This window comes from Eurosta solidaginis, chromosome 5 (genome assembly GCF_040869045.1).
Source record: "Eurosta solidaginis isolate ZX-2024a chromosome 5, ASM4086904v1, whole genome shotgun sequence".
Classification (NCBI taxonomy): Eukaryota; Metazoa; Arthropoda; class Insecta; order Diptera; family Tephritidae; genus Eurosta; species Eurosta solidaginis.
The window spans coordinates 129,684,289-129,710,029 of record NC_090323.1 but is presented as its reverse complement, the minus strand read 5'-3'; positions in this window follow the sequence as shown (position 1 = coordinate 129,710,029).

Genomic DNA, 25,741 nt, shown 5'->3' with positions numbered 1-25,741 from the left:
CTCAATTAAATATTCTGCTGTAAAAATTTGGTAAAATAATTCTGAATTATACCTTTTTACACACTTAATTTGTTTAGCTTTTATTTAATTTAGGAAAATTAATGAAAATTATTTCATTAGAAATAATTGTTGTTCGCTTCGCTACTTTCATTGATGGAACGATTTTCTCCAGAACGAATTTGAAAGCTTCTTTGCTTAGCCGAAAATAATCAACAAATCTGAAATTAATTAAACATAAACATGAAAGGTGGTTGAATCAATTTAGCAAACATCTAACAATTCGATTATATTTTCCATTAGTACACACCGCTCTAGGATGTAGAATCGTTTTTGGTGTACTAATGGGAAATTTAATAATCCACTAATATCTTCACAAAAGTTTAGAAAGAAGTTCTTTATATTTAGCGTGTAATTTTCGCTTGTGCACTAATAGAAATTGCAATGAGCAGTTATGGTACTCACTTCGTATCTGGCAAATTGAATATTTGAGATCTTTGGCGCATTTCGCTTCTTCTGAGGAGCAACATCTTCTTCCTCTCCTCATCCCTTGAGCTCGAACTTTCGTAAAAAAAACATCTTTAAATCTTTAAACAAAACTTAAACACTTTTTATGCACAACAAATTGTAAATAAACAATTGTCAAAAGTATAAGGATCGTAGTTTTGCTTTGAAATTATCGATAACACGTCAACGTCAATACATTGACGAAGTAAATACCAGAATTGTATTGACGCGACGTTGATATTGATACGACGTGATGTTGATATTGAAACGAAGCGACAGTTGACGTTGACAACCATAATAGGGGTGATTATTTGGGGTGTTGCGCAGAAGGGTGTACTACGCAGAAGGACATCACCGTGGCGGTAGCTACGGTTATACCACACACCCGGACTTGGCATGGCGTAGCCCAGGGTTATTTTTTATAAGCGCGGCCAAAGGCCGCCTATGCAGAAAGGTGTTCTACGCAGAATTACCGTTAGAATCAGCATAAAAATCTCTATAAAGTCCAATTTTTTATTTTTTTTTTTGACAAATGTATGTATTCTGCACTTGTTCCAATTAAATACATTAATTTCAAATTATTCAGAGAATTACAAAACAAAATACATTGATAGTGTATGTTTGTGCATTTATGTCGACGTGTCACCACCTTATAATCTTCTACCAAGTTAAAAAGATATTGTTGCGGAGCTCGCAACACTTTTCACCACCTTCATTTGTTTTCGTTTGTTTAATTGCAACAACGAAAAAAGCGACAATAGTACCGACGGGTTTTCCGCGAATAACTTTTAAAGGAGATAAAAACCGTAGTTTCTGCTTCCGGGTTCTGAATCTTGACGCAAATACGCGTCTTTGATATCGCTATCGACATGTGCGACCCGAATTTTAAGTGCAGGACTTAAGTTGAAATTTTACTAAATTTGGAAATTAAAAGGCTTATATTTCATAAAGTAAGAGTTTCCTAGAGTTGCGGATGATAATTTTGTGATTTTTAGGACCCCCGCCACCCCTCGAAAAAAAGAAAAGTTGGAAAATCGTGGCACCTTATTCTAAATATTCCCCCTTGTGTTACACAAATATAGTGAACTTGGGTACAAAAATTGCAACAACGAAAAAAGCGACAATAGTACCGACGGGTTTTCCGCGAATAACTTTTAAAGGAGATAAAAACCGTAGTTTCTGCTTCCGGGTTCTGAATCTTGACGCAAATACGCGTCTTTGATATCGCTATCGACATGTGCGACCCGAATTTTAAGTGCAGGACTTAAGTTGAAATTTTACTAAATTTGGAAATTAAAAGGCTTATATTTCATAAAGTAAGAGTTTCCTAGAGTTGCGGATGATAATTTTGTGATTTTTAGGACCCCCGCCACCCCTCGAAAAAAAGAAAAGTTGGAAAATCGTGGCACCTTATTCTAAATATTCCCCCTTGTGTTACACAAATATAGTGAACTTGGGTACAAAAATTCAAATTAAACAGTTTTTCACAATAATTTGAAAAACTCTACGTTTTCTCTGCTTTTTACACTTAAAGGAGTAACCCTCCGTAATGAATTAAACTTTTAATGAAAATCAATAACTCTCACCTGAACACTTTTCGTCATGATATAAAAATGCTGTGCAACAGGAGCAACACTTTTGTCACTACATAAACTCTGTTTCAATCTTTTACGTCTCTGTACAGAACCCTAATTGACCGTTTTCAACCGAAACAACAATGGCAACCCAGATTTTCCCGTTATGCTCACTTAAACGAGTGCCTGTCAGAAAGAAGTCAACACACTTGTTCTTGTACGCTATGCTTGGCACTTGGCGTGGCAACATCGGTAACGGATATTGGTTGATAGGTATCAATACATGTATGAAAAATTATGCGCGATACATTTGCTTGTTGTTAGCTCGTTGCTTGCTAGTAAGCACTGATGACCTGATATGAAACATTCATTCTCTCTCAATTCGTTTCCAGGAATGGGGCTTGAAATCAGATGGTTATAGAGTTGCCTAAAATAAGCAAAAAAAAAAAAACTCCAAGAAATCCGTTCGGTTTCATTATTTTCAAATAAATCAGCAAGTAAGCTGATAAAAACTTATTCAAATTTATTAAAAAGGCAAAGTTTTGTAGAAATATTTTGTGGTAGATAAGTGAAAAAATGTGAAATAATATACATATTTCGATTGCGTTGCTGTGCTTTGCTGCACTGGCATCGCCATAAGATAACAATGAACGGCTAGCCCCTTTTTTCACTTTGATGCGACCAAACCGTTTATGTACATACACATGAAAACTACCATGTACTAAAGCACTCATCAACAGTTTTCATTTGTTATCCATATTGTATAAACACTTTCTAGGGGTACCCGGGTCCACGTTTTGGCCTATATCTCGAGACCCTTCACAAATAGATATGAAAACTACCCTGTACTAAAGCACTCATCATCCACATTCAACAAAAACGCGAAAAATACGAAATTAGATCACTTGGTGAAGTACCTGCGTTGTCGTCCGCAAAAGGCCATTAATTAAACATGTTGCGTTAAGGCCCCATTACTGATACTTAGCATAGACTTGACTTGGCTTGAGAACTGTCACTTACAATTCTGTTAAATGAACATTGCATGTTACTGTTTACTCAAAACTTAGCAACACTTAACTTCACTTAGAAGTCTGTTGAATTTTGATTTTCTATGTAAGTTCTAAGTGACGTTTACATTTTGAGATGCCATTTGTTTGTTTCCATTTCATTTTCACATTTTGTCATACAAATTGGCATTTATTGATAATGATGCCAGATTGTATGCGCTAGGTGGAGTATAATCAAGGCTAAGTTGTTAAGTTTACGCCAAGTCAAGTCAAGTCTATGCTAAGTATCAGTAATGGGGCCTTTAACCTATACGTATACCTACAATTTATCTCATCTGTCAAAAATGGAATGTCGCAACGCTCCACAAAAACATGGCCTTTATGCATCCATTTACATCAATGCAAAGACTAAGAAGCTGACTTTTATATCAATCGAAAGTTGCTACCGAAACCCGTTTCGTGTGCAGCCTTTCGATGAAAGGTGTTTAACTGATAAATTTTCCACGAGTGAAAAAGAGTTATTTTTTTCTTCGGATTTGTAATCCTGAAAAAAATAGTGTTTTTTGATATCCCATTTGACAATCTTGAGTAAATTTTCGGTTAAAATCATAAATTAAACCTTTCCCATGTAAAATACCCAAAAGTTATTCTGAAATGCCAAATTTGGTTTTGAGCATGATGGCATCTATAGCCAATGTTATAAAAATGCACATTTTCACGCGCTCTCAGAGAGCGAGAAGTTTCATATCAGGTCATCAGAGCTAGTAAGCGACTAAATGAAAAATAAATTCACCCGCACGATCATCGCGACGATTGCGCTCTCACTAATACAGGTGCACTTCCAGTTTTGAATATCCCTGCTATAAACCTACGCCCGAAGTTAAATAACGCAGCGAATGCTATATATGTATGTACGTATGTATGTGTCGCATCAAGCCTCACTCAAAAGCAATTAGCGCGGACAGTTCACAGCGAACAAACACACATACGCATTTTTTGATAAAAATTATACTTTTGTTTAAACAATTTGGCTGGTATAAGAAAGGAATCACGTATTTTTATAAGCTTTTATTTAGTTTCACTTTTGTTGTCTGTAATGGAATCTTGCAAGTTAAATTTGATACACTTCCCGGTGTCCGATTGAGCTGAAATTTTGCACACATGTATAACTCCGATGACAATGCAATATTACTTTGTTAGAATTCGATAAATTAATCGATAACACAGTTATCGGTAAAGATTTGTATTTACTTTGGAATAACAGCCTAAGTCCCATACAAACCCGCCGGTACCCATCCGTGGATTGTGATATTTGGACGTGGTGAATCACGCGTGTCACGCGTGGTGAATCTCAACGCTTGCGAAAAGCGGAGACACAACCCTCTGTTGTATTTCTGTGTATAACCAACATAGCTGAAATTCTAAGGCTGTTTAACTCTGTAATCTTTTCTGTAATTTATTTTGCTTTTGGAAAAATTACCTATTTGAAAATAGCTGGCTGAAAAATATTGGCATAACAGCTTAAGTTAAATCAAGAATGGAAAAACTTGGAAAATTTGAGCAGATGTGCAATTTCGCGTGTCCGTTGAACGAAATATTGACAATATATTGATCATCGCTAGGAAATTAGCGACATTCCATCAACTTAGCAACACTTTAGCAATACTACTGTTATTATTTGGCCGCTCAAACACACCCATATTAATTGTGCATTAAATTTAAAATATACAACTCAAAAATGACTCCGGTTGTTATGTCCGCAGCATTTTTTTGGTGCAAATACAACATAATAATTTACACGTCCAAAGCCATAATAATTTGCACGGGTCATCAATTCTTTCTCTGATTCAAAAGCTGAACTACCAGCGCTACCGCCATCAGCTCAGTGTCATCATTGCCAGTAGCGCCAATAACACCAAACTCGTGCCTGACACGCAAAAGTCGTTTCACTCAATAGCGCAAGTGAAATATACTACGCACTCACTACTAAGAAGCGCCAAAAATTCGATTGGAGTCATTTCGTCAATGAGCTACCATTGAGCTGGCACCGCATTGGTGCTGGCGCCATGCAATTTACATCACTAAAATTGCACGAATGTCCAGGCTCATGACTTTGTTAATCCAGATGGTGAAAACGAAGACTCAAAGGAATGCAACCTTGCAAACAACAGCCGTCATTTTCAAAGTGTAAAAATTCTGTGATACAACGAACGCTAACGCCGTTAGGCTGTTATCGGTAAGTGTTGCATACTTTTCTGCGCACTTGATTTTGTTTTACAGATTTTTGGCGATGGAATTTTAGCTAAGCGAAAGTAGGAATTTTATTTTAAAACGGATTTAACCCACAGATGAGAGATCTGTAATAAGTAGTTGTAAACTGATCGCGGCATAGGCAAAGTTAAGTTATTTAACACTGTTTGACACAATTTTATATGTGCTCTCTGTCAAAAATGCTTCAACTAACTTAGTCACATTTTATTTCGATTATGAATATGCCCCATTATATTCGGATTATGATATAATAAAATTAAAGAAAGAAATAAAATGAAAGAAAAAAAAAAACTTTTTTAAAAATAAGCTTTTATTATTGGTTAATAAAATTAACTAAAAAGTAAGTTGATGCATTAAAAGAAATGGATAGAATGAGAAACGTTACAAATAACTAAGTAAAGATTACGTAACTAATTTAAACAATATTTTACCCTACTAAAAATTTAAAAAAATTCCTATTTAAATTAAATTTAAGAAAAAGGATTTTCTAAGAACAAGCTTCTATTACTTGTTAATAAAACGAACTAAAAAGTAAAAAATAAAATTAAAGAAAAAAAAACTTTTTTAAAAATAAGCTTTTATTATTGGTTAATAAAATTACCTAAAAAGTAAACAATAAATTGACTCTAAAGAAATATAACACTTTATAAGTTCATTGTAAGCTTTAACGATAATTAGGCTTTTTCGTCTGCGACAAAAGAATTCTATATTGTACATAATTATATATTTTTAACATTAAAACTTTACACCTAAATTACTAAACCTTACAGTTTATATCACAGTCCTAATTGTTCTAATAAAAGCGTGTTACATTGCGATAGCAAGAAAAGGAGATCCTAAATGTTCTTAATTATACCATCAAAATTCAACACGTTTTTTATTAGAACAATTAGAACTGTGATATAAACTGTAAGGTTTAATAATTTAGGTGTAAAGTTTTAATGTTAAAAATATATAATTATGTACAATATAGAATTCTTTTGTCGCAGACGAAAAAGCCTAATTATCGTTAAAGCTTACAATGAACTTATAAAGTGTTATATTTCTTTAGAGTCAATTTATTGTTTACTTTTTAGTTAATTTTATTAACCAATAATAAAAGCTTATTTTTAAAAAAGTTTTCTTTAATTTTATTTTAGTAAATATGATTGCGTGAATAATTTCAATGTTTTTGTTTGTTTTTCCTTTCTTCCTAATTTATTCTGCTCTGTTATATCTTAGTATTATATTGTTCACAGACGATATTTTATGGTAGATATGGTCATATATATTCATGAAATAGAGTGTTTACAAATTTAATACAAATTAATTACGTACATAGATCTCAATGGGATCCCATCATTAAATATCCGAATACTAGAATCTTCATATTTCCACTATGATCACATTAAAACCCGGAAAAAAGTATAAGTGCACTTATTGCGTTTTTAAATGGAACTGTTTGTTCATTTCACTTAATTTTTTCGCAATTTAAGTACTTTACTTTTTTTTTTTAATTAAACATATTTTTTAGTAAACTCTGCTTCTTTCTCATTACATAATTTTTTTATATTTTTATTTTATTTTTTATGAAGGTATCCTCTATTCTACTCGAAATTTTTGTTTTGTGTCACACTTACATATTAGATATGTACTAGCAGACCCGGCAGACGTGGTTCTGCCCTAAATTTGGCCTATCTGCATACATTTTAATAAGCTTTTTCCGTCTAACTCTGCCCTACCCCTCAACACTTTTTATACTCAGTTGAGCAGAGCTCACAGAGTATATTAAGTTTGATTGGATAACGGTTGGTTGTACATATATAAAGGAATCGAGATAGATATAGACTTCCATATATCAAAATAATCAGGATCGAAAAAAAATTTGATTGAGCCATGTCCGTCCGTCCGTCCGTGCGTTAACACGATAACTTGAGTAAATTTGGAGGTATCTTGATGAAATTTGGTATGTGGGTTCCTGAGCACTCATCTCAGATCGCTATTTAAAATGAACGATATCGGACTATAACCACTCCCACTTTTTCGATATCGAATATTTCGAAAAACCGAAAAAGTGCGATAATTCATTACAAAAGACAGATAAAGCGACGAAACTTGGTAGGTGAGTTGAACTTATGACGCAGAATAGAAAATTAGTAAAATTTTGGACAATGGGCGTGGCACCGCCCACTTTTAAAAGAAGGTAATTTAAAAGTTTTGCAAGCTGTAATTTGGCAGTCGTTGAAGATATCATGATGAAATTTGCAGCACCGTTACTCCTATTACTATATGTACGCTTAAGAAAAATTAGCAAAACCGGAGAAGGACCACGCCCACTTTTAAAAAAAATTTTTTTTTTAAGTAAAATTTTAAAAGAAAATTTAATATCTTTACAGTATATAAGTGAATTATATCAACATTCAACTCCAGTAATGATATGGTGCAACAAAATACAAAAATTAAATACAATTTCAAAATGGGCGTGGCTCCGCCCTTTTTCATTTAATTTGTCTAGGATATTTTTAACGCCATAAGTCGAACAAAAATTAACCAATCCTTTTGAAATTTGGTAGGGGCATAGATTTTATGACGCTAACTGTTTTCTGTGAAAATGGGCGAAATCGGTTGATGCCACGCCCAGTTTTTATACACAGTCGTCCGTCTGTCCTTCCGCATGGCCGTTAACACGATAACTTGAGCAAAAATCTACATATCTTTAATGAACTTAGTTCACGTGCTTACTTGAACTCACTTTATCTTGGTATGAAAAATGAACGAAATCAGACTATGACCACGCCTACTTTTTCGATATCGAAAATTACGAAAAATGAAAAAAATGCCATAATTTTATACCAAATACGAAAAAAGGGATGAAACATGGTAAGGTAATTGGATTGTTTTATTGACGCGAAATATAACTTTAGAAAAGTAGAAGAAAATGAAAAAGTTCTGCAGGGCGAAATAAAAAACCCTTAAAATCTTGGCAGGTATTACATACATATATAAATAAATTAGCGGTATCCAACAGATGATGTTCTGGGTCACCCTGGTCCACATTTTGGTCGATATCTGGAAAACGCCTTCACATACACAACTACCACCACTCCCTTTTAAAACCCTCATTAATACCTTTAATTTGATACCCATATCGTACAAACACATTCTAGAGTCACCCCTGGTCCACCTTTATGGCGATATCTCGAAAAGGCGTCCACCTATAGAACTAAGGCCCACTCCCTTTTAAAATACTCATTAGCACCTTTCATTTGATACCCATATTGTACGAACACATTCTAGAGTCACCCCTGGTCCACCTTTATGGCGATATTTCGAAACGCCGTCCAGCTAAAGAACTAAGGCCCACTCCCTTTTAAAATACTCATTAACACCTTTCGTTTGATGCCCATATTGTACAAACAAATTCTAGGGTCACCCCTGGTCCACCTTTATGGCGATATCTCGAAACGGCGTCCGCCTATGGAACTAAGGATTACTCCCTTTTCAAATACTCATTAATATCTTTCTTTTGATACCCATATTGTACAAAAAAATTCTACGGTCACCCCTGGTCCACCTTTGTGGCGATATCTCGAAACGGCGTCCACCTATGGAACTAAGGATTACTCCCTTTTAAAATACTCATTAACACCTTTCATTTGATACCCATATCGTACAAACGCATTCTAGAGTCAACCCTGATCCACCTTTATGGATATATCCCTAAATGGCGTCCACCTATATAACTATTGCCCACTCCCTCATAAAATACTCTTTAACGCCTTTCATTTGATCCACATGTCATACAAACACATTCCAGGGTTTCCCTCGGTTCATTTTCCTACATGGTTATTTTCCCTAATGTTGTCACCATAGCTCTCAACTGATTATGTAATGTTCGGTTACACCCGAACTTAACCTTCCTTACTTGTTCCTAATCTTTTTATTCACTCCTCCCTCCGTCTTTTTCGTTTTATCTCCATCTTCGTCTCATTCTATCTCTTTCTCAGTCTCCTTCTCTCTTTTCTCTTCTCTCAAGTTTTTCTCCTTCTTCTTCATCTGCTATTGCCAGTCCCAGAGGGTGGTATGTATTTTGTTCCAGTCCCATTCCCAGTCTCAGTCCCAGTCCCACTCCGAGTCACAGTCTCAGTCCCAGTCCTAGTCCTAATCCCATTCCCAGTCCGTCTCTGGTATACTTTCCGGAAAAAAAGCATCGTAAATACTAATATAGGCAAATTTATATACGAAATTTCAGGCAAATGGAATAGGGCGTATGTAAATAGGTATGTGGGTATTATTAATTCTTGTCTTTATCGGCTTAGCATGCATATTTATCAGTTTTTCCAGGTCGAAGCGACTAAATCGAATATCACAATGAACTTTAAAGCTCTCAGCAACAGCTTTCATTTATATTCATAATACACACACATTCTAGGGACATCCGGGTCCATGTTTTGGCCTATATCTCGAGACCCTAGTCACTCAGCGGTGTAAAACTTACTCTGTATTAAAGCACAGATCAACAGCTTCAATTTGATACCCATAATATAAAAAAACATTCTAGGTGTATCCGGGTCCACGTTTTGGGCTAGATCTCGAGACCCTAGCCTCCCAGTTGTATTAAAACTATCCTTTACTATAGCACTCATCAACAGCTTTCATTTGATATCCATATTGTATAAGCACATTCTAGGGGTACCCAGGTCCACTTTTTGGGCTAGATCTGGAGACCCCAGACTCCCAGTTGTATGAGAATTATCCTATACAATAACACTCATCAACAACTTTCATTTGATATTCATATTGTATAAACACATTCTAGGGGTACCCAGGTCCACGTTTTGGGCTATATTTGGAGACCCTAGCCTCCCAGTTCTATGAAAATTATCCTGTACTATAGCACTCATCAACAGCTTTCATTTGATATCCATATTGTATAAACACATTCTAGGGGTACCCGGGTCCACGTTTTGGGCTATATTTGGAGACCCTAGCCTCCCAGTTGTACGAAAATTATCCTGTACTATAGCACTCATCAGCAGCTTTCATTCGATATCCATATTGTATAAGCACATTTTAAGGGTACCCGGGTCCACGTTTTGGGCTATATCTCGAGACCCTCGCCCCCAGTTGTATGAAAATTATCCTGTACTATAGCACTCATAAACAGCTTTCATTTGATATCCATATTGTATAAACACATTCTAGGGGTACCCTTTTCCACGTTTTGGGCTATATCTCGAGACCCTAGCCTCCCAGTTATATGAAAATTATCCTGTACTATAGCACTCATCAACAGCTTTCATTTGAAATCCATATAGTATAAACACATTCTAGGTGTACCCGGGCCCACGTTTTGATCTCAAGACCCTAGGCACGTAGCGAAAAAAAAGGTAGACGTTGGCCGATTCTCAGACCTACCCAATATGATCACAAAAGTTCATGAGAATCGGTTCAGCCGTTTCTGAGGAGTTAAGCCTCTAAAACCGTGACAGAAGAATTTTATATATTAGATTTATACAAAATTAAACGGGTGGCGTGAAATAGGTTAAGTTCCTTTAGCAAATTTCTTCGTTTTTAACTAAAAGTTCATGTTTTTTGAATTATGACACTATTGAAGTAAATGGGCGATATATGTATATGGGTGATATAGGGCTACTGGGGAGCCGAGCTCCCAAAACTAACTTCGGTAGCGCGCCAATGGGGACCTTCCGGATGGTGTGGAAAAACCTATTTATACTCAGTTGAGCAGAGCTCACAGAGCATATTAACTTTGATTGGATAACGGTTGGTTCTACAGGTATAAAGGAATCGAGATAGATATAGACTTCCATGTATCAAAATCATCAGAATCGAAAAAAAAATTTGATTGAGCCATGTCCGTTCGTCCGTCCGTCCGTCCGTTATCATGTTAACTTGAGTAAATTTGGAGGTATCTTGATGAAATTTGGTACGTAGATTCCCGGGCACTCATCTCAGATCGCTATTTAAAATGAACAATATCGGACAATAACCACGCCCACTTTTTCGATATCGAAAATTTCGAAAAATCGAAAAAATGCGATAATTCATTACCAAATACTCATTAAGCGATGAAACTTGGTAGGTGAGTTGAGCTTATGACGCAGAATAGAAAACTAGTAAAATTTTGGACAATGGGCGTGGCACCGCCCACTTTTAAATGAAGGTAATTTAGAAGTTTTGCTCGCTGTAATTTGGCAGTCGTTGAAGATATCATGATGAAATTTGGCAGGAACGTTACCCTGTTGTTGTTGTTGTTGTTGTAGCGATTAGGTTACTCCCCGAAGGCTTTGGGGAGTGTTATCGATGTGATGGTCCTTTGTCGGATACAGATCCGATACGCTCCGGTAACACAGCACCATTAATGTGCTGGCCCGACCATCTCGGGAACGATTTATATGGCCACATTAAACCTTCAGGCCATCCCTCCCTCCCCACCCCCAAGTTCCATGAGGAGCTTGGGGTCGCCAGAGCCTCGTCTGTTAGTGAAACGGGATTCGCCGCTCGAAGGTGAGGTTGACAATTGGGTTGGAGAAGCTATATATTGCGCTACACAACCCCTTGAATCCCGGAACGTTACCCTTATTACTATATGTACGCTTAATAAAAATTACCAAAATCGGAGAACGACCACGCCCACTTTTTAAAATTTTTTTTTTTTAATTCAAATTTTAAAAGAAAAGTTAATATCTTTACAGCATATAAGTAAATTATGCCAACATTCAACTCCAGTAATGATATCGTGCAACAAAATACAAAAATAAAAGAAAATTTCAAAATGGGCGTAGCTCCGCCCTTTTTCATTTAATTTGTCTAGGATGCTTTTAATGCCATAAGTCGAACAAAAACTAAGCAATCCTTGTGATATTTGGTAGAGGCTTAGCTCCTAGGATGATAACTGTTTTCTGTGAAAAAGGGCGAAATCGGTTGAAGCCACGCTCAGTTTTTATACACAGTCGACCGTCTGTCCTTCCGCTCAGCCGTTAACACGATAACTTGAGCAAAAATCGATATATCTTTACTAAACTCAGTTCACGTACTTATCTGAACTCACTTTGTATTGGTAAAAAAATGGCCAAAATCCGATTATGACCACGCCAACTTTTTCGATATCGAAAATTACCAAAAACGAAAAAATGGCATAATTCTATACCAAATACGAAAAAAGGGATGAAACATGGTATTTGGATTGGTTTATTGACGCAAAATATAACTTTAGAAAAAAACTTTGTAAAATGTGTGTGACACCTACCATATTAAGTAGAATGAAATGAAAAAGTTCTGCAGGCTGAAATAAAAAACCCTTTAAATCTTGGCAGGAATACTGTTCGTGGTATTATATATATAAACAAATTAGCGGTACCCAACAGATGATGTTCTGGGTCACCCTGGTCCAAATTTTGGTCGATATCTGGAAAACGCCTTCACATATACAACTACCACCCACTCCCTTTTAAAATCATCATTAATACCTTTAATTTGATACCCATATCGTACAAACACATTCTAGAGTCACCCCTGGTCCACCTTTATGGCGATATATCGAAAAGGCGTCCACCTATAGAACTAAGCCCCACGTCCTTTTAAAATACTCATTAACATTAACACCTTTCATTTGATACCCATATCGTACAAACATATTCTAGAGTCACCCCTGGTCCACGTTTATGGCGATATCTCGAAAAGGCGTCCACATATAGAACTAAGGCCCACTCCTTTTTAAAATACTCATTAACACCTTTCATTTGATACCCATATCGTAAAAACAAATTCTAGAGTCACCCCTGGTCCACCTTCATGTCGATATCTCGAAAAGGCGTCCACCTATAGAACTAAGGCCCACTCCCTTTTAAAATACTCATTACCACCTTTCATTTGATACCCATATCGTACACAAAACAAAAATTCTAGAGTCACCCCTGGCCCACCTTTATGGCGATATCTCGAAAGGGCATACACCTATAGAACTAAGGCCCACTCCCTTTTAAAATACTCATTAACACCTTTCATTTGATACCCATATCGTACAAACAAATTCTAGAGTCACCCCTGGTCTACCTTCATGTCGATATCTCGAAAAGGCGTCCACCTATAGAACTAAGGCCCACGCCTTTCATTTGATACCCATATCGTACAAACAAATTCTAGAGTACCCCTGGTCCACCTTTATGGCGATATCTCGAAAAGGCGTCCACCTATAGAACTTAGGCCCACACCGTTTTAAAATACTCATTAGCACCTTTCATTTGATACCCATATTGTACAAACGCATTCTAGAGTCACCCCTGGTCTACCTTTATGGAGATATATCGAAAAGGCGTCCCCCTATAGAACTAAGACCCACTCCCTTTTCAAATACTCATTAACACCTTTCATTTGATACCCATATCGTACACAAAAATTCTAGAGTCACCCCTGGCCCACCTTTATGGCGATATCTCGAAAGGTCATCCAGCTACAGAACTAAGGCCCACACCCTTTTAAAATACTCATTAACACCTTTCATTTGATACCCATATCGTACAAACAAATTCTAGAGTCACCCCTGGTCCACCTTTATGGCGATATCTCGAAAGGGCGTCCACCTATAGAACTAAGGCTCACACCCTTTTAAAATACTCATTAGCACCTTTCATTTGATACCCATATCGTACAAACAAATTCTAGAGTCACCCCTGGTCTACCTTTATGGAGATATCTCGAAAAGGCGTCCACCTATAGAACTAAGACCCACGCCCTTTTAAAATACTCATTAACACCTTTCATTTGATACCCATATCGTACACAAAAATTCTAGAGTCACCCCTGGCCCACCTTTATGGCGATATCTCGAAAGGGCATCCAGCTATAGAACTAAGGCCCACTCCCTTTTAAAATACTCATTAACACCTTTCATTTGATATCCATATCGTACAAACAAATACTAGAGTCACTCCTGGTCCACCTTTATGGCGATATCTCGAAAAGGCGTCCACCTATAGAACTAAGGCACACGCCCTTTTAAAATACTCATTAACACCTTTCATATGATACCCATATCGTACACAACAATTCTAGAGTCACCCCTGGCCCACCTTTATGTCGATATCTCGAAAGGGCATCCACCTATAGAACTTAGGCCCACTCCCTTTTAAAATTATCATTAACACATTTCATTTGATACCCATATCGTACAAACAAATTCTCGAGTCAGGCCTGGTCCACCTTTATGGCGATATCCCTAAATGGCGTCCATCTATAGATCTATGGCACACTCCCGCATAAAATACTCTTTAGTGCCTTTCATTTGATAGACATGTCATACAAACACATTCCAGGGTTACCCTAGGTTCCTTTTACAACATGGTGATTTCCCTTACTTTGTCTCCACAGCTCTCAACTGAGTATGTAATGTTCGGTTACACCCGAACTTAGCCTTCCTTACTTGTTAAAGTCAAATTTTAACAAAAAATTTAATATCTTTACAGTATATAAGTAGATTATGTCAACATTCAACTCCAGTAATGATATGGTGCAACAAAATACAAAAATAAAAGAAAATGTCAAAATGGGCGTGGCTCCGCCCTTTTTCATTTAATTTGTCTAGGATACTTTCAATGCCCTAATTCGAACAAAAATGTACCAATCCTTGTGAAATTTGGTAGGGTCTTAGATTCTAGGACGATAAGCTTGGGGGACACACGGTCCAGAAGATGGTAAATAGAGGCACCCCGCAAGGAGGTGTTCTCTCTCCATTGCTCTGGGTGGTGGCGGTAAACCAGCTACTACAACTCATGGATCGGAGTGGTCATAAGGTGATTGCCTACGGAGATGATATTTGTGTTGTTATGCGTGGCAAATTTCCTCAAACACTCTGCAATCTAATGGAGACTGCTTTATCAACCATTTGTAACTGAGCATAAGGCTCATGGCTCGGGGTAAATCCGGATAAAACTGAGCTTGTCCTCTTCACGAGAAGGTACAAAGTACCCAACCTCATACCTCCCAAGGTTGACGGCGTAATCCTAGGCTTCAGCGATAAGATGAAGTACCTTGGAGTCATTCTGGACAGAGTAAAGAAAGTAACAAATGCGTTGTTTTCTTGCAAAAGGGCAATTGGAGTCTCGTGGGGTTTCTCTCCAAAAGTAGTATATTGGATCTATACAGCCATTGTGCGCCCAATTCTTTTGTACGGGTTCTGGTCTGGTGGCCGGCGCTCACACGGGCCACGAACCTCAAATTCTTTCAAAAAGTCCGGAAAGTCCACCGCGCCCCCCCCTCCCTTGCCTTCGGATCATTTGATTTTTTAGGTCATTACAATTCAAATATTTGATGTTTTATGTCTATGTTAATAAATCTCTTTATAATTCTGCTACGTATTTACTTTGTTGGTGATATTATATTTTTAATATGCAAGCATATGTGTGTACGAAGTGAACACTTATATTTTAATCATATTCTGTTTCATAATAATTCTGCAATTTATTAAATATACAAATGTACATGTTAACTTTTACTATAATTTCATAAAGAAGTTTCCTTGTAAATTTGCCTAACGACCATCTACATACATATCAGAGAACAGCCAAAATCGAACACAACAACGTTCGGCAACAACGGCAACATGATCGTGTTCAATGATCCAACTAGCTTAAACGAACATAATCGACATTGATTTAAAACCAACCAACTTATTGCATGCGTGAATATTATCAAGTCAGGCGTTTGCTCGTTTGCCTCTACAGCGATTACATTTATCGGAATGAAAGGCAATATTTTTAACATTTAAATAATGTCAAATTTACAGCATTTTTTGAAGTACACATTTCCTATTTTGAAATATAATGCAAATTTGATATTATTTTCCATGTAGAAAACACATTATTATAATGAAATGGCAAAGAAAAGCCGACGCATACGCTTGAGTTTTTAATGTAATCTTTTTCATATCATATTCCAAATACACGTACTTTAATGTTAAAGCTAAAGACAACATTTTGTTTATTTATTTAACTAAAAAAAATTTTTTTTTGAAGCCCCCCAAGGCAATTTCTGGCTACGCCCATGACTCGTACATTCTGCATTGCAGTTGAAGTTTGCCTCTCATGATTTTTGATAAATAGCTAAAAGGCAGTTATAATTTAAATGATCTATTGCATTTAGTATCTATATATTAATACGCTAACAAAATTTCCATACAATCAATTGACAGGCTGTTTCGCATACTTAGAATAAGTAAAATCATATAAAAGTTATATGAATCGATTCGTATTGATCAGCCGCAGTGCATTGGCCTATTTTTGTTAACAAATATTACTCTATTTGTTTATAATTAATAGAAAAATTTTTTGTAAATTCGAACAATTCATACAGATATCGCAATTCATTATCGTGCACAAGCGCGCCATCTTTGGGAACAATTGTTTAAGTTTTCTAATGCGAATTTCAAAGGCACAAGCGCGCCGTCTTTGGGAACAATTGTCTAAGTGTTTAATGTGAATTTCAAATTTTATGTATCCGCGCTAAATTCGAAGGCACAAATGTTTCGCGTGCATACAAATATGGTCTCCCATTGTTGCCACTTACCTATAATAGCCTCTACCAAAATCTTAAAAAATTGTTCCAAAATAATTTATAGCGTACCAAAAATCTTAAATAGAATTAATTTTTGAGCGGCCCGTTTTTTGTGGAAAATTTTACCTACACGCAAATACATAAGTCTTTATTTAACAGATTCTTTGTTTTTTATTTTAGTTGTTTTCAAAAAAACATGAAATCACAAATAATGAGTTAACTTTTGTTGAAACTAACTAATTTAGTTATAACACTTAATGGCAAATTTGCTCGAAAATGTTGCATTTGCAGATTTAATCCTCATTTTAGATAAAGTACGTCTTATACTGAACAAAAGAGAAAAAGTTACAAAAATATAACATTCGATTTTTTATATTGCCTTTTATGCTAATTACGAAACAAAAAAACGTCCCAAAAACTTTTTCGATTTTAGGTCAGAGGGTCAACCGGCATCATAGCGGCCGTCTTGCATAGGCAGTATATTACCCACTATCTATATATTAATACACTAACAAAATTTCCATACAATCAATTGAGAGGCTGTTTCGCATACTTAGCATACGTAAAATCATATAAAAGTTATATGAATCGATTCGTATTGATCAGCCGCAGTGCATAGGCCTATTTTTGTTAACAAATATTACTCTATTTGTTTATAATTAATAGAAAAAGTTTTTTGTAGAATCGAACAATTCATACAGATATCGTAATTCATTATCGTGCACAAGCGCGATCTTTGGGAACAATTGTCTAAGTTTTCTAATGCGAATTTCAAAGACCTAAACCTTTGTGCACAAGCGCGCGACCTTTGGGAACAATTGTCTAAGTGTTTAATGTGAATTTCAAATTTTGTGTATCCGCGCTAAATTCGAAGGCACAAATGTTTCACGTGCATACAAATATGGTCTCCCATTGTTGCCACTTACCTATAATAGCCTCTACCAAAATCCTAAAAAATTGTTCCAAATAATTTATAGCGTACCAAAAATCTTAAATAGAATTAATTTTTGAGCGGCCCATTTTTGTGGCAAATTTTACCTACACGTAAATACGAACAATTAATTAAAGTCTTTATTTAACAGATTCTTTGTTTTTTATATTAGTTGTTTTCAAAAAAAAACATAAAATCACAAATAATGAGTTAACTTTTGTTGAAACTAACTAATTTATTTATAACAATTAATGGCAAATTTGCTCGAAAATGTTGTTGCATTTGCAGATTTAATCCTCATTTTAGATAAAGTACGTCTTATACTGAACAAAAGAGAAAAAGTTACAAAAATATAACATTAGATTTTTTATATTGCCTTTTATGCTAATTACGAAACAAAAAAACGTCCCAAAAGCTTTTTTTATTTTAGGTCAGAGCGGCAACCGGCATCATAGCGGCCGTCCTGCATAGGCAGTATATTACCCACTATCTATATATTAATACGCTAACAAAATTTCCATACAATCAGTTGACAGGCTGTTTCGCATACTTAGCATACGTAAAATCATATAAAAGTTATATGAATCGATTCGTATTGATCAGCCGCAGTGCATAGGCCTATTTTTGTTAACAAATATTACTCTATTTGTTTATAATTAATAGAAAAAGGTTTTGTAAATTCGAACAATTCTTACAGATATCGTAATTCATTATCGTGCACCAGCGCGCCATCTTTGGGAACAATTGTTTAAGTTTTCTAATGCGAATTTCAAAGACCTAAACCTTTATGCACAAGCGCGCCGTCTTTGGGAACAATTGTCTAAGTGTTTAATGTGAATTTCAAATTTTATGTATCCGCGCTAAATTCGAAGGCACAAATGTTTTATGTGCATACATATATGGTCTCCCATTGTTGCCACTTACCTATAATAGCCTCTACCAAAATCTTAAAAAATTGTTCCAAAATAATTTATAGCGTACCAAAAATCTTAAATAGAATTAATTTTTGAGCGGCCCGTTTTTTGTGGCAAATTTTACCTACACGTAAATACATAAGTCTTTATTTAACAGATTCTTTGTTTTTTATTTTAGTTGTTTTCAAAAAAACATGAAATCACAAATAATGAGTTAACTTTGTTGTAACTAACTAATTTATTTATAACACTTAATGGCAAATTTGCTCGAAAATGTTGTTGCATTTGCAGATTTAATCCTCATTTTAGATAAAGTACGTCTTATACTGAACAAAAGAGAAAAAGTTACAAAAATACAACATTAGATTTTTTATATTGCCTTTTATGTTAATTACGAAACAAAAAATCGTCCCAAAAACTTTTTTGATTTTAGATCAGAGCGGCAACCGGCATCATAGCGGCCGTCTTGCATAGGCAGTATATCACCCACTATCTATATATTAATACGCTAACAAAATTTCCATACAATCAATTGAGAGGCTGTTTCGCATACTTAGCATACGTAAAATCATATAAAAGTTATATGAATCGATTCGTGTTGATCAGCCGCAGTGCATAGGCCTATTTTTGTTAACAAATATTACTCTATTTGTTTAAAATTAATAGAAAAAGTTTTTTGTAAATTCGAACAATTCATACAGATATCGTAATTCATTATCGTGCACAAGCGCGCCATCTTTGGGAACAATTGTCTAAGTTTTCTAATGCGAATTTCAAAGACCTAAACCTTTGTGCACAAGCGCGCCGCCTTTGGGAACAATTGTCTAAGTGTTTAATGTGAATTTCAAATTTTGTGTATCCGCGCTAAATTCGAAGCAAAAATGTTTCACGTGCATACAAATATGATCTCCCATTGTTGCCACTTACCTATAATAGCCTCTACCAAAATCCTAAAAAATTGTTCCAAATAATTTATAGCGTACCAAAAATCTTAAATAGAATTAATTTTTGAGCGGCCCATTTTTTGTGGCAAATTTTACCTACACGTAAATACATAAGTCTTTATTTAACAGATTCTTTGTTTTTTATATTAGTTGTTTTCAAAAAAACATGAAATTACAAATAATGAGTTAACTTTTGTTGAAACTAACTAATTTATTTATAACAATTAATGGCAAATATATAATTTTTTTCCGATCTGTTTGGATAATATTTATGTATATTTTAAGCTACGCAGATCTATTGTGTTGGGTGCAAATAAAAATAAGAATAAAGATTATTCCACCTTTCAGCTCGACGTTTCGCCAAATTTCCTTGGCATCTTCAGGAGCGTGACACTGTATTTATTTAATAAAACAACAAAGAACACAATCAGATACATATAGATTTGAAATTTAAAATATTGCAAATAAATATTGATTGCACAAAATTTTTCTTACTTACAATGATTAACGAAAAACACAATTTTTACTAAAACATGCGGTAAACTTGTCATACTAAAAATTAAATTACAAACATAATAGGTACGCGGCGGCGATATTGTCTGTATCTTCTTTTTTGTTTATTGTGTTTCCTCTTTTCTGCAAAATTCTTAAGCCACCATTACTGATACTTAGCATAGACTTGACTTGACTTGGCGTTAACTTGGCAGCTTAGCCACGATTATACTCCACTTGGCGCATACAACCTGGCATCATAATCAGCGTTGAAATTTATTTTTAAATAAATGTCAATTTGTATTACAAAATGTCAAAATGAAATGGAAACAAACAAATGGCATCTCAAAATGTAAACGTCACTTAGAAAATCAAAATTCAACATACTTCTAAGTCAAGTTAAGTGTTGCTATGTTTTGAGTAATCAGTAACATTCAATGTTCATTTAACAGAACTGTAAGTGGCAGTTCTCAAGCCAAGTCAAGTCTGTGCTAAGTGTCAGTAATGGGCCCTTTAGGCTTTCTAAGGTGTAACGCGCTTTTTCTCTCCTTTCGGTGTCTATTATTTTTATGTTTTCAAAATCAGCTGTGTGTTTGTTTTCTATTGCATGCTGTGCAAAAGCTGTGCTTTGTTCTTGTTTACGTATATCTGCTTCGTGCTCAGCTACCCGCGTGCCGAGCGCCCGCTTTGTGGTCCTAATGTAGACCTTATTGCAGCTATCTCCTTTATTCCCTTTACAATGAATTTCGTAAACTACATTGCTACGTTGTTGGAGATCTATGGGTGTTTTTGTTTTTGTAAAGCACGTTGCCAAAGTGCAGTTTGACCTGTATGCTAGTGTAGTGTTTGTGTTTGATGTTTTTGTCAAGTCATGTGTGAAATTTTCTGTGAGCCTAGGAATGTAAGTGGCACTGAAGTATCGCTTTGTCTGGTTATTTGTATCTGAAGACTGTGTTTTTTGGGCTATATTTTCTATTTCCATTTGTTTCTGATTTATTAAATTTGATATGATATGGTCTGGATAATTGTTCTTTTTAAGCGTCAATTTAATTTTCCTAATATTTGCGTCATGAAAACTTTGATGGCTGATAGATAATATTTTGTCTATAGAGTTCTTCGCCGTATTTATTTTGTATTTGAAAGGCTGTGAGGATATAAAGTTTATGAGGCGCCCATTTCGTGCACAACAAAAACATATATACACAAACATATGGAATGCCTATGGGCAACCCCCTTTCCCCAACCATTGCCAATATAATAATGGATGACGCGCTTTCACACACTTTTATTGAATTACAGAAACAACACAACATACAAATAAAGTTCCTAGTCAAATATGTAGATGATATTTTCGCCATCATCCCAAGAAAAGACACAAATACTATATTAGATGTGTTAAATAGATATCATAATCGACTAAAGTTTAAGATCGAAAAAGAAGAAAACAACAACATCCCCTATCTAGACACACGGATACACAGGCTCAATAACAAACTAATATTGGATTGGTATTCGAAACCAACCTCTTCTGGGCGCCTCATAAACTTTATATCCTCACAGCCTTTCAAATACAAAATAAATACGGCGAAGAACTTTATAGACAAAATATTATCTATCAGCCATCAAAGTTTTCATGACGCAAATATTAGGAAAATTAAATTGACGCTTAAAAAGAATAATTATCCAGACCATATCATATCAAATTTAATAAATCAGAAACAAATGGAAATAGAAAATATAGCCCAAAAAACACAGTCTTCAGATACAAATAACCAGACAAAGCGATACTTCAGTGTCACTTACATTCCTAGGCTCACAGAAAATTTCACACATGACTTGACAAAAACATCAAACACAAATACTACACTAGCATACAGGTCAAACTGCACTTTGGCAACGTGCTTTACAAAAACAAAAACACCCATAGATCTCTAGCAACGTAGCAATGTAGTTTACGAAATTCATTGTAAAGGGAATAAAGAAGATAGCTGCAATAAGGTCTACATTGGGACCACAAAGCGGGCGCTCGGCACGCGGGTAGCTGAGCACGAAGCAGATATACGTAAACAAAAACAAAGCACAGCTTTGGCACAGCATGCAATAGAAAACAAACACATAGCTGATTTTGAAAACATAAAAATAATAGACACCGAAAGGAGAGAAAAAGCGCGTTACACCTTAGAAAGCCTAAGAATTTTGCAGAAAAGAGGAAACACAATAAACAAAAAAGAAGATACAGACAATATCGCCGCCGCGTACCTATTATGTTTGTAATTTAATTTTTAGTATGACAAGTTTACCGCATGTAGGTGGTATCGATTTTTTGTACTTTATTAACTTTCCGCAATTTTTTAATATTCAAATGTTTTAAATGTTTAAATGTTTTAGTAAAAATTGTGTTTTTCGTTAATCATTGTAAGTAAGAAAAATTTTGTGCAATCAATATTTATTTGCAATATTTTAAATTTCAAATCTATATGTATCTGATTGTGTTCTTTGTTGTTTTATTAAATAAATACAGTGTCACGCTCCTGAAGATGCCAAGGAAATTTGGCGAAACGTCGAGCTGAAAGGTGGAATAATCTTTATTCTAATTTTTATTTGCACCCAACACAATAGATCTGCGTAGCTTAAAATATACATAAAAATTAATGGCAAATTTGCTCGAAAATGTTGTTGCATTTGCAGATTTAATCCTCATTTTAGATAAAGTACGTCTTATGCTGAACAAAAGAGAAAAAGTTACAAAAATATAACATTAGATTTTTTATAAAATGTTTTTGTTTGTTTTTCCTTTCTTCCTAATTTATTCTGCTCTGTTATATCTTAGTATTATATTGTGCACAGACGATATTTGATGATAGATATGGTCATATATATTCATGAAATGGAGTGTTTACAAATTTAATACAAATGAATTACGTACATGGATCTCAATGGGATCCCAAAATTAAATATCCGAATATTAGAATCTTCATATTTCCACAATGATCACACTAAAACCCGGAAAAAATATAAGTGCACTTAATGCGTTTTTATATGGAACTGTTTGTTCATTTCACTTATTTTTTCGCAATTTAAGTACTTTATTTTTTTTTCTTTAATTAAACATTTTTTAGTAAACTCTGCCTTCTTTCTCATTACATAATTTTTTTATATTTTTATTTTATTTTTTATGAAGGTATTCTATTTTACTCGAAATTTTTGTTTTGTGTCACACTTACATATTAGATATGTATTTATACCAACTTAAACGGGTGGCGTGAAATAGGCTAAATTCCTTTAGCAAATTTCTTAATTTTTAACTAAAAGTTCGTGTTTTTTGAATTATGACACTATTGACGTAAATGGGTGATATGTGCATATGGGTGATATAGGCCTACAGGGGAACCGAGCTCCCAAAACTAACTTCGGTAGCGCGCCAATGGGGACCTTCCGGGTGGTGTGGAAAAACCTATTTTTCAATTCAATTTCAAGTAATTTCACCATAATTCTATGTCAATTTTTACATAATTTTTATAATTTTGTTTAAGCAGCTCCATACCAAAACGTTATACATAATTACATGTGAAAAGTTTGTAGAAATTTTAAGAAAATACAATCAAAAAGTACAAAGTCTTAGATAAAATTCAAAATTTTAAAGAAAAAGTTAAGTAAGATAGACCAGTTTGCTATATTTCCAACACTTGATGCATAGACTGAGTTGAAAAAAATACACGTTGGTCGAATTTCGACCACAGGCGATACTAGTCTATATATTAATACGCTAACAAAATTTCCATACACTCAATTAACAGGCTGTTTCGCATACTTAACATACGTAAAATCATATAAAAGTTATATGAATCGATTCGTGTTGATCAGCCGGAGTGCATAGGCCTAGTTTTGTTAAAAAATATTACTCTATTTGTTTATAATTAATAGAAAAATTTTTTGTAAATTCGAAAACTGTGCAACTATCGAAATTGCCATCTGTAGGACCCATTATGTTCACAAACCCCCATGAGTACATAGCTCCAAATGCTGCATTGTCGCGTTGCTCAAATGTTTAATCTCTACATATGTATATATGTATTTGTACACTCCAAACGATGATAGTACTTCAATATCAATACCTTCCTATCTTCCTAATGTGCAAATTTTCTGTCAATCATTATTTGCTGAAATTGTGCAAATGTATGTTCTGCGCATGCGCAGGCTTTGTTAATGTGTAAAAAAAGTATTAAAGGGGTTACAACGGGTCACTATCCCCTTTACCCAACTTCTGCATACTAATTATTATAAAATCTCAGTTTAGTCGATTAAACAATGAAAAGGCCAACAAATACAATACAAAGCTTAATGTATTTATTATTTAAACATGGGCTGCAACCATACAAAGTACATTATTTACATAAATAGTAAAAGAAAACAAGGCGAAGAATTCATATTTTTGAAATGAAAAAATTCAAATATACATGTTTAAAAATATACTTATACATTAGCCCGGGTCGATTTGTGGGGAGGCAAAAAAATCACCCATTGCTCTGTGAAAATTATACTCTAGGGATCAAAATAAGAAACTTTGCCGAAGGAACCATACCTCTAAAACGAATTCTGATGTCCCCCCCCCCCCCTTTGGGTCGTAGGGGAAAATTTTGAAAAATCCCACTTTGAAATGCCTATGTTTTTTCTCTTTGGAGTTTATTTTTCTCTTTAGAAATTTATTTAGTCAGAATATATGTAAATGAAAAAATGAATTTAACTTAGTAATAGAAAAGAAATTAAAAAAAAAAATATTAGAAATTAGCGTTTTTACAACCCCCTTTTAAAACCGAGGCATCACTGTGATGCATTTGCATGCCGTAAACATAGTTTTGTGGGTTTTTTATTCAACCGTTTTAAAAAATGAAGGTATCACTGTGACACAATTGCAGATCGTAAAATTGCTTGTGTTGTTTTTTTCAAGCCACCACAAGACACAGCAGGTAGAATTGAAATTGCCCCTACCCAAAAGTTCGACCCAAAGGGAGGACATCAGAATTCGTTTTAGAGGTATGGTTCCTTCGGCAAAGTTTCTTATTTTGATCCCTAGAATACGATTTTCACAGAGCAATGAGCGATTTTTAAATCGACCCGCTCTATTATACATACAGCCCAACAAGCATTTCTTTAAAAAATTTTAAAAATTATTTAAAGTGAATTAGAAACGGTATATAAAAGTTTTCAAAATTTTTCTTATTTTGAGTTTTTTAATGAAGTAAATTTTTGATGAAGTAAAAAATATATGAGTACTGGGCTGGCTGCTATTGGTGTTGAAATAATATCAATTTTGTAAATTTTTTTCTAACATATTCTTTTTCGTCCGTGCTTTTTTTTTTCAAAAAACAAACGAATATCCAAATAAAAACGTTACACAGCTGTGTCCGGTGATTATTAAAGATGTCATTGCTAAATAAGTTTTCGATGTCTATGTGATCGTCCATGATACTAGCCGTGTTTTTTTTTACACGCGTACACGTTTCGTTTGCGCGTGAAAAAAAAACGCCTATCCTCGCTTAGATAATGCTTAGGA